Here is a 10,000-nt window from a genome sequence, read left to right as displayed (position 1 = left end):
TGTATGTTGTTAACACTTCCTTACTTTCTGGCATTAGTATACACTCTAGCCTCATTTTGTATATTTTCTGCCCAGTGCTAGAATCAACCAGTTTTTCAAGCAACTCTGATTCTTTCCATTGGAAAATGGTGGTACAAACCAAGTGAGTACTAGTTATACTCATTTCTACTGGGGTGTCTTTGCTTTTAGGCCCTTTCATCTGACAGAGCAAAGAAAAAAATATATCAAATAACCTGTGTGTGTGCATGCATATTGTATCTATATTTATATCAATCTCTATATCTATATACCCCCTCACTGTATATATCTATGTATGTGTATGTGTATCTACATATATGTAGAGAGGGGGGAAGGAATTTTACATATATATATATATATATATATATATATATATATATATATCCATCTGTATCTATATTACATTCAAATTGATGTCTCTAATACACTACCACATGAATCATTCTAGCTTTTTCTTGCTCATTTATAATTTCTCATTCCGACAGTGAGAAACCTGGCTCTTACCATCTAGCACCCATTTGCTTACTTATTCAGTTCCAGCATACATGCACAGTGGTTTCAGAATTGTTAAACTTTACCAACTTTATGAGCTACAATATGGTATTTATGCACACTTTCTTTTGTGTTTGGTGTTAGAGTCCACTTATTTCCAGTTATTTAGGTCAGCATTTTTCCCTTACCACCTTTAGTGAGATTATTTCATCCATTTGTAATGTAGTTAGATTTTTTTTTTGTCACATTCTGTGATCCCTTGACTTCCTAAATGTCTTTTTTAAAACTTTTATTAAGTTTCACTCTTCTTCCTTTAAAGTCTTATGGATTTGACAAATGTACCATGTCATATAGCCCCAATTACAGTATCATAAAGAACACTTTCCCTGCCCTAAAATTCCTCTGTGCTTCACATATTCAACCCTTCCCCATTCCCCAAGACTACTTTTCAAGTTACACTCTACCCAACTGTCATTTTCCTCTTGAAATATTTTACATAGAAAGATGATCTATGTTTCAATTTCTAGTATTTTATAGTTGATAGTATAAAAGGTTGTGTGTCTGTGTATGTGTGTGTTTGTGCGTGAGTGTGAAGAATACCAATATCCAGTTCCTTGTTATTTGATGATGTAAATATGTATATTCATGTAAAAATGAACTAACTTTTGCACCAGTGAGAAGCTAAGCAGTGCTTACTGTGTAATAAATAACCAGATGAACCTCTTATTTCATCTTCTTTTCATTTTAATGTCATGGGATATAATATGAGAATTGGGTGTATTTCACCGTCACATTCAGTTAATCTATATTAAAGCCTCACAAGTTGAGAGAAATCAATGACCCTCTGTGACCAAATGGTTAGTGCTAGATGTTTAGTAGATGGCTGATAGCTAAAAATAGACAGGGAGTAAAAGAACAAAGCTGATTTGTTTATATAGACATCTACATCAAATCTTCTTTGTATTCTAATTTTCCTTTCCAAATATAACTTCTGAAACTTGAATCTCATTTATTTTTTGCACTGTTTTTTGTTTAACGGACACCAGGAAAATATGTCTGTTTATTGTAGAACAAATACAGTTTTCTTAAAACATTTTAAAAACATGCAAAAGTTCATGTTTTATAATGATATTAGGGTTTCTTTAGGTAGGAGTTCTGCATTTCAGAGGATCCATATGTGATACAAACAGTGAACAATTGGGAACGCTAGCTGATAATGATATGATCATTTTTGGCAGTCTCTTTATGTAAGTTCTGGCAGAAGCATAGTAATACATTAGTCATTTTCACAGAGAAGATACTGGTCCATGCCAGTCTCTTATTTGGGGTGCCATCTGCACCTTTTTTTGTCAGTAAATTCAAAAAGAAAATATATCCATTGATGGATACTATTTCTATTTTTTAATCATTGTTTGAAGCAAACTATACCATTCTTAGAGTGTAACAAATACTGCACACAACTAAAATTGCTTCTGGTTATCCTTTATTAACCAGAATACCTGACTCAAAATTGCTCCAATAAGTTTTAACACTTCCATTTAATTTAAATTGTTCACAATTTACTATCTCTTGAGCTCTTGGTTAAACATACAAGGAGACAACGGGTTCTACTTTTTGCTTCCTTAATCACGGAGCAACTCACTTGACCCATATTGTTTCACTTCCTTTATCTGCAAAAGTGGTAATAAGGATGCATGGTATTTGAAAAGATAGGCTGTATTTCTATTAAGGTTAGTAACAACTAAAGTTGATCTAAACTTGCAAGTTAGTGATAACATTATAAAGTCAGGCTTTTCAAAGTTTGCTGACTCACTTTAACTAAAATATGCAGCTAGATAACAGAAATTATACACAGTTTATAAACTCTTTGAAGACAACGTCATATTTTACTCATGTTTTGAATATAGTAAACACTAGATAATTGTTGTGCTGAATTGAGGCATGGATGGACTTACTATAATGACTTAAGAGAAGCTTCTGAAATAGTCAGGGAGGGAAGTTCACAGGCATGCGTTAGTATAAAATAGCGTTTAGAAAAATGGTTTCTTACTATTATTATTTTGGATGAGTAAGAAGAGAAAACTGTTACTTCCTCCCAGGTTAACTTGAGGAATTTTATGGCTTTGCTAAATTGGTTAGAAGTTATAACAAAGAAAAGGTCATTCAGAATAATGAGTATCACTTAAGTAACTACTATATAAATAGAGTTGAATTTTCCAAACTATACAAGTAACTAAAGAGAAATCTCATTTTTTAATAATAACTGAAAACCCTGTTTTGTTGCCTAAATTTACCAGTGAAAGGCCATTTTGCCAGTGATTAAGAATGAATGAAATATTGAGAAATAGTAATATCCTTTGAACTAACTACGACTGAAAAAACATCTTTAATATTTTAGGTCATAACAGCATTGTATCTTTAATCTTGTATTTAAGATGTAGTACCTCATACAAAGGTAACTGTCTGATTGCTTGTGATTTCTCTAGATATCTCAGATGGCTATCTCCAGTCCATAGAATAGACTACTGAGAAAGAAATTTATTAGAGCTGGTTGTCCAAATGCTTGGAGAGTAGTTGTTTCTGTAGCCATCTATATCAACAGTCATTCCTTAATTCTGTTCAGTTAATGGCCCCAGAACACTCTGGATTTGGTATGAAATCTCACAATGGATTCATTTTAGTTATATCCTGTACAGTCATTTTAGTGCATTTTAGTACATGTGGCTCTGTAGGTGGCAAACAGCATATATTGTTGGGTAGGCCACTGAGCAGGATGTTTTTCTTCTATACGGTTGATACCAAGTTACTGGTTATTTACTGAAGGAAGATTTGTTTTCTAAAACAAAACAAAACAAAACAAAACAAAACAAAACATAAAACCAAAATAGGTGAGTGGAAGCAAGGCAATTATATGTAAGTCATTCCTTTTCAAGTTTTGTATTTTGGATGGATGTTCCTAAATTAGATTTGTACCGTGATGCTATAAAGCATTGGAAAAAGTCTCCCCAATCCTATTTTATTTGAGTCAAAAGGGTATCCAAGCCTTTGAGAAGAATTTGAGAAGGTCAGGATCAACAGACAAATGGACACAAATACCCTTCCCAGTTCTGAAAATGAAGTTTATAGGAGTGGAAAAGGCTTGATGTCTTCAAAATTAGACTTGATCCTGGGTAAATACTAGTATGGTTGTTAACAAATATCCCCTGTGTAATTATATTTCTAAGATAGATAGATAGAGATGTGGATATAGATATGTATCTAACTGTAGGTAAACCCCAAAAGGCTCTGCCTGATCCTAGAGACATATCACATGTAGGGTTTACCCCTTATTAAGTCAGAGGCAGGTAATAGCAGTATTTCCTCCTCTGAAAATATCCTATTTTCCTTATCAGGCTCAGTGATATGAGTAAATAGTTGCCTGGCCCTGGAAGTTATGCCTTCATTCTGTCATGGACTCTCTCCCAAGTGGATTTCCAGTTGTTTAGAGTCATGTAGAGATATGCACATAGGGACGCTTCAAATGCACTTCATCTTCATTTCCCAAAAATTTCAGAGTTAAACCTGAGAGCACTTACCCTCCCTTCTGAAATCCAAGCCATCGCAATTAACATAACAGTTATATATGTTATAATCGTAAATTAAAATCATCATACTCAATGTCAGCCACATTATAAGCCTGACAAATAATAAGTATTCCTCAGTCTTTGTGGGGTATTATTCTGTGAATTTATAAACCAAATAAACCACTCTAATTTTTTTAAGTTTTTTTTTTTTTAATTTTGAGAGAGAGAATCTCAAGCAGGCTCTGTGCTGATGTGGGGCTCTATCTCACAACTGTGAGATCATGACCTGAGCTGAAATCTAGAGTTGGATGCTTAACTGACTGAGCTACCAGGGTGCCCCAACCACTCTAATTTTTTAAAGCTATTTGTTTGGATTCTAAAATCTTCCACTGATAACTTCTCAAAACTGCCATATAGTGAACACAAGGAGGAACAGGAACGTTTTCTTCTAAGCATTGCAGATAAGCAAACATGTATCTAAAAATGTATTACCTTATAATCAAAAATCATTCTAAATTCCTCTGGTTAGTAGGTACCTTCATCAGTTGTATAATGTTTAAAATCCCACAAACTCTGTACCTCTTCCTCCATTCAGAAACTCCTGCACAGTTTCCCTGCAGCACTGGAAAAAAGGCAATGCCTTTCCACTATGATTCTCAAGTTTGGAATGTGTTTTGAAGTGCGTAAGAGTTATCTTGTTGTTTAATTGTCAAGTTGACAAAGTGAGGTTTTCCTGTCGTGAAAAAGCCTGTGTAACATCAAGCGCTTACCTGTCTTCTCAAATATCTATGCCACCCAATTTATTTAACCATTCTTTTGGCTGTTGAGCTAGAATTCCACCATCACATATCTCTTCAGTCCCGATGACACAAAAACACAAAGAAGCCAAAGATATAGCAGAGAAGACTGAGCTTTCAGAAGTACAAGCAATCCTAGGAGACCTTACTTGATGTTTTGACAATCTATCTTCCCAAGAGAGAAAAATTAAATAGAAGGAGGATAGAAAGAATAAAAAAAATAAGTAAAAAAAGGAGAGGAACTCAAGGGCTTCATACTGGTACTCTATAAGTAATGTTTCATGAAATAATTTTTCCCAAATGTATTTCTTCATTACTTAAATCAATAAATAATAAAAATCTTTTCATTATATCCAAGTCCAACCTAGTGTACTTTCTGTTCAATTTAAAGTATGTAATGGTTAACTATTGCATGCAAATAATTTTAGAGGAGAATGATTGAAAAAATTCAAAGCACAAAACTAAATCTTATTCTGTACCTTTGAAGATCTCAAAGATGTTCAATAAAGATGGTTTGCTAATGGAATAATAGAATACCAAAGTTTTCATCAATAAAAGTTTCTAAGTTACATATGATATTATTGATTAAATTGTATTCAAACCTATCATTGTTTGAAAATAATTTCCTAGGGTTTATACATTTCATAAATACTTTATGTGATTTTTCAAGACTAAAGCTAGTTGGTTTTAGCTTATATGACTCATATTTTCAGTGATTATTATTATTTTCATATGGAATGCTTCACAAATTTGCATGTCACCCTTGTGCAGAGGCCATGCTAATCTTCTCTGTATCGTTCCAATTTTAGTATGTGTGCTGCTGAAGTAAGCACTTTCAGTGACAATTTTTAACACTTAAATTGAAACTCAGAGGACATTTTCAATCTTGTTCAGTGCATACAAATGTGAGTCAAAATGAAATGATAATGGGAATTATGAAGGGTTGGTACATTAAGTAATGATGATGAATACTAGGTTATAAGAAGTCAAACTACATTTTGTGCAACTTGGTAGTAGCTAGAAGCTTGAGAATTTGAGTGCCTCCACAGTGGGAGAGTACCAGTGAACACCTATGCAAGATGTCTGCTAGAACAACCGGACAACCAACAGGCTACATGATAGAAAAAAGCAAAGTGAAGTACTGATTATAAGTGGTGCTTAACTTTATTAAGTCAAGAGAGTACTCAAAGTCTGTGTCTGACAAAGGCACATTATTTTGTCATAATCATGTTCATGAGCTGTCTTGTGGCTGCCAGTCAAGGCCTGCCATTTATCTAAAAGAAGTGGAAGCCTTGAAAATGTTAATTAGGTTATAGCCTGATCAACATTGAAGTACCTTTAATTTAGAAGTTTCCATCATTTTCTTTGAAATGCTCTCACATGTTCATAAGAAAAACAGACATAGAATTGTGACAGTATCAAAAGTCAACCTGCTACACAAACTCCTTTGAAGTCTTCAACTGTGTCATCACATATGTCTAAATGAAAACCTAGTGATTATCTCTTTGGAAATATTTCTAAAATATCAACAAAAAGTGAACTTGCCCTTCCATCATGGAAATCTATTCCCTGTAGGTATATGTTTCTCTTAGCTTAAAATACAATGTACTGTTGGCCTTATATTCAGGTAGAGTAAGTCCTATTTGTGATAATTTGGTAAGATAGCTATGATGTTTCATCCTCCTATACAATTAAACTTTTTCATACTGACATTCATTACTGGATTTCAGTTCTTGTATATGAAGCCATCTTGGGAGAGGTAACACATTAGACTGGTTTTGCCATCATTTGTTACTGTGAATGAGTTTATCGACTCTTTCTTTACCAGCACTTTAGACAGGAACTCTGGGAAGATGGGTTTAAAGAAAGTATAAGCACTTTAAAGAAGTATAAAACAGACTGGAAGGGGAATGTTAAGGTTTCAAAACAAAGGCAGAATAATATAAACTTCTGGCTATAATTTCCTTTAATTTTGGTAATCTATAGCAATATTTTTGGTAAGAATGGAATGACAGAACCAGCTGTTGACAGATTATTTTTCTATAATCCATATTAACTAAACACAAACTATTAATGCAATATGTCTTCTACTTTGGGGATGTGAGGAAATGTTTTCAATGTCAGTAAATGATCTGTTGAAAGGGAAAAAAAATTACATACATAAGTTGGATTGACTTTCCAGGTAGGTACATTGGAAATGACTAAGAAGTAAATAGTATCATTACAAAAGGAAAAGGAAAACCTGAAGAACAGCAATTGCCTTTTTGAGTTCCTAGGAACAATTACATGGAGTTTTCTTTTATTTTTTTAATGTTTATTCATTTCTGAGAGAGAGAGAGAGAGAGAGAGAGAGAGGAAGGAGGGGGCAGAAAGAGAGGGAGACACAGAATCTGATGCAGGCTCCAGGTGCTGAGCTGTCAGCACAGAGCCCAACACTGGGCTCAAACCCATGAACTGTGAAATCAACCTGAGCTGAAGTCAGATGCTCTACTGACTAAACCACCCAGGCACCCCACAATTACATGGAGTCTAAATCAGGTCATTGGTGAATTCTTTTAAAGCTTATTTACTTATTTTTTAGAGAGAGAAAGTGAGTGGGGCAGAGGCAGAGAGATAGGAGGACAGAAGATCAAAAGTGGTTCTGTACTGACAGCAGAGAGTTTGATGTGGGGCTTGAACTCATGAACTGTGAGATCATGACTTGAGCTGAAGGCAGATGCTTAACCAACTGAGCCACCCAGGTGCCCCCACTGTTGAATTTTTTTAATCAAAGTATTATTTTTTTAAGTTTATTCATTGAGAGAGAGAAGAGAGAGAGAGAGAGAGAGAGAGAGAGAGAGAGAGAGAGAGAGAGAGAGAGAACGAACCAAGCAGGCTCCACGCAGTGAGCACAGAACCCAATATGGGGCTTGAACTCACAAACAGCGAGATCTCGACCTGAGGTGAAATCAGAAGTTTGACTCTCAACTGACTGGGTCACCCAGGTGCCCCTTAATCAAAGTATTCTTAAGTTTATAGAATTACTAGTTCTATCCTTTTAAAAAGAATAGTTGATACTCATTTTCTAAACTTTTCTACCTCCTGTTCTTTTCAATTTATTCTGTTCTGATTTCTTTCCTCATCACTCCACTGAAAGAGCTCTCAGTAATGTCATTGATGACTTCTGACCTGACAAATTCAACAGATGTTTTCCAGTATTCCCTTTGTTCTACTGATGCTGTTCATCTATCCTTTTTTTTTTGCATCTCTTTTTTGTTTTAATTTTTAAATGTTAATTTATTTTTGAGAGAGAGAGAGAGAGACAGAGCACAAGCAGGGGAGGGGAAGAGAGAGACACACACAGAATCCAGGCTCTGAGCCATCAGCACAGAGCCCAACGCAGGGCTCAAACTCAGGAGCCTTCGAGCTGTGAGATCATGACCTGAACTGAAGTCAGATGCTCAACTGACTGAGCCACCGAGGTGCACCCTATCTCTTCTTGATATTTCTTCTCCTTGTCTTTTCTGTGACTCTCTCTTGGTCCCATTTTCTCTTAGTGTTTTCACCACCTAAAAGTCTAACTCTCAGTCTTCTTCATAAGCTCCTCTTCCTCCATACATTCATTATACACAGGCATACCTCAAAATTCCACTTTCTATTCTTCTTATTTATATACATCCTTAGATGATAACACTGACACCTAAGATTTACTTACCATTTGTAATGATTGTTCCTAACAATCAGGAAAATAGAGGATGCAGGGTTAGCCCTGCTGAGTCTAGAGGTGAAGACTGTCTAGTGAATGGAACTGGGGACAATGGAAAATAGCACATCATCTCCATATCCTATGCAAAGCCTTGCTTCAGACCATCATCGCCTCTCACAGACTATGTGCCAGGCATTGTCAGAAGAAGTGTATATGAAAAGTTATATAAAATAAATCAAAAGGTCATGATATTCTACTTGTCTAGCATAAATCTACTCTTAGGAGTGATTGAATAACCATTTGCTAATTGTTTGGGTCTACTAAATAGGTCATAGGAAGTTCATCTGGTCTAGCAACTTCCTAGTATTACTCAAGAATTAAAAAAAAAAGACAAGAACAGATGCTGTTGTAGAGGTCATGCCAAGAAAATGTGAAGCTTTGAAGCTTTTCATTTCCTTGTAACTACCACCATTACCTCTTCAAATTTCAAATTGAGTGTTTGTCAGTATTAAGTCAAAGAGACAAGCTGTTCATGCCACAAATTCATCATATTCTCTAAGTATACATGACAAATGTATCTTAGTTAGACTGTTCTCCTTAAAGTAAAACCTTTAGGCAATTAGCTTAAAAGAAATTGTTATTTTATTGGTAAGCTTATAAAACCCCTGCTTGTAGAATTCATAGAATGTGACCACCCAGATTGTATTATTCAGTGATCTACGGATCATTGTAGTACTGTGGATCAATATGACTAAGTTACATGTTTTCCCTAAGAATGGTTATCCCAAGGGTATGGTTAATTTAGAAGAGGAAATAATAGAAGATGAAAATATATACTTTCTCCTGGGGCCTAGAACTAAATAAAATAAGTGGTGATACTATTTTTACTTAAAATATCAGAGTGTAATAGATACCTCCTCTCAGAAAATTGTACCCTAGTCCTTAAACTTTCTCAAATGTCCCTCTGTTCCCAGACGTGCTATCTGAGATGTGCCTAGCTGTATACTAGGTACTGGTATTTATTTATGACTACCTGGACTGGACATGCTCAGAACAGCCTGTAGAGATTAAGTAATTAAAATAGAAAGAGAAGAAAAAGACAAACAGTAGGTACAGTGTGTCTTAAGGGCCTTCCTTTGCTTGTCCAGGTCTTCTGTAATACCTGGATATCTTGTCCTCATTGTGTTCTTTAAGATAGTATTACATCCTTTCAATAAAATCCCTGTTTTGTTTGAACTCATTTGTATTGGAATGCATATTTGTGTTTGTTGCCTACTATTTGCCTACCCAAAAACCCATTTCATCTGGGAGCAGCATGCTCTTTTTAGAAATTGTTCCTTTTCTCTGCTTCTCAGTCTTACTCTTCTTCTACAGTTTCTGTGGAAGGTGCTATATATTTTTTTTATATATATAAACCCTATGCAATGACCACAGTTGACTATCCC

At 34.9% G+C, this 10,000-nt stretch overlaps 1 long non-coding RNA gene and 1 other non-coding gene across 4 annotated transcripts in view; one reads left to right on the top strand and one right to left on the bottom strand.

The window, feature by feature from the left end:
- The window catches only part of LOC131517046 (uncharacterized), a 140,161-nt gene that overhangs the window by 82,935 nt on the left and 47,226 nt on the right, over window positions 1-10,000 (top strand). The window lies entirely within an intron of this gene.
- Window positions 5,597-5,703, bottom strand: LOC131518329 (U6 spliceosomal RNA). Its single transcript, XR_009265020.1, has one exon. It is a non-coding gene; the product is annotated as a U6 spliceosomal RNA (small nuclear RNA).

This window comes from Neofelis nebulosa, chromosome 7 (genome assembly GCF_028018385.1).
Source record: "Neofelis nebulosa isolate mNeoNeb1 chromosome 7, mNeoNeb1.pri, whole genome shotgun sequence".
NCBI classification, from domain to species: Eukaryota; Metazoa; Chordata; class Mammalia; order Carnivora; family Felidae; genus Neofelis; species Neofelis nebulosa.
The sequence above is the reverse complement of the archived record's forward strand: the minus strand, read 5'-3'. Positions and strand labels throughout refer to the sequence as shown.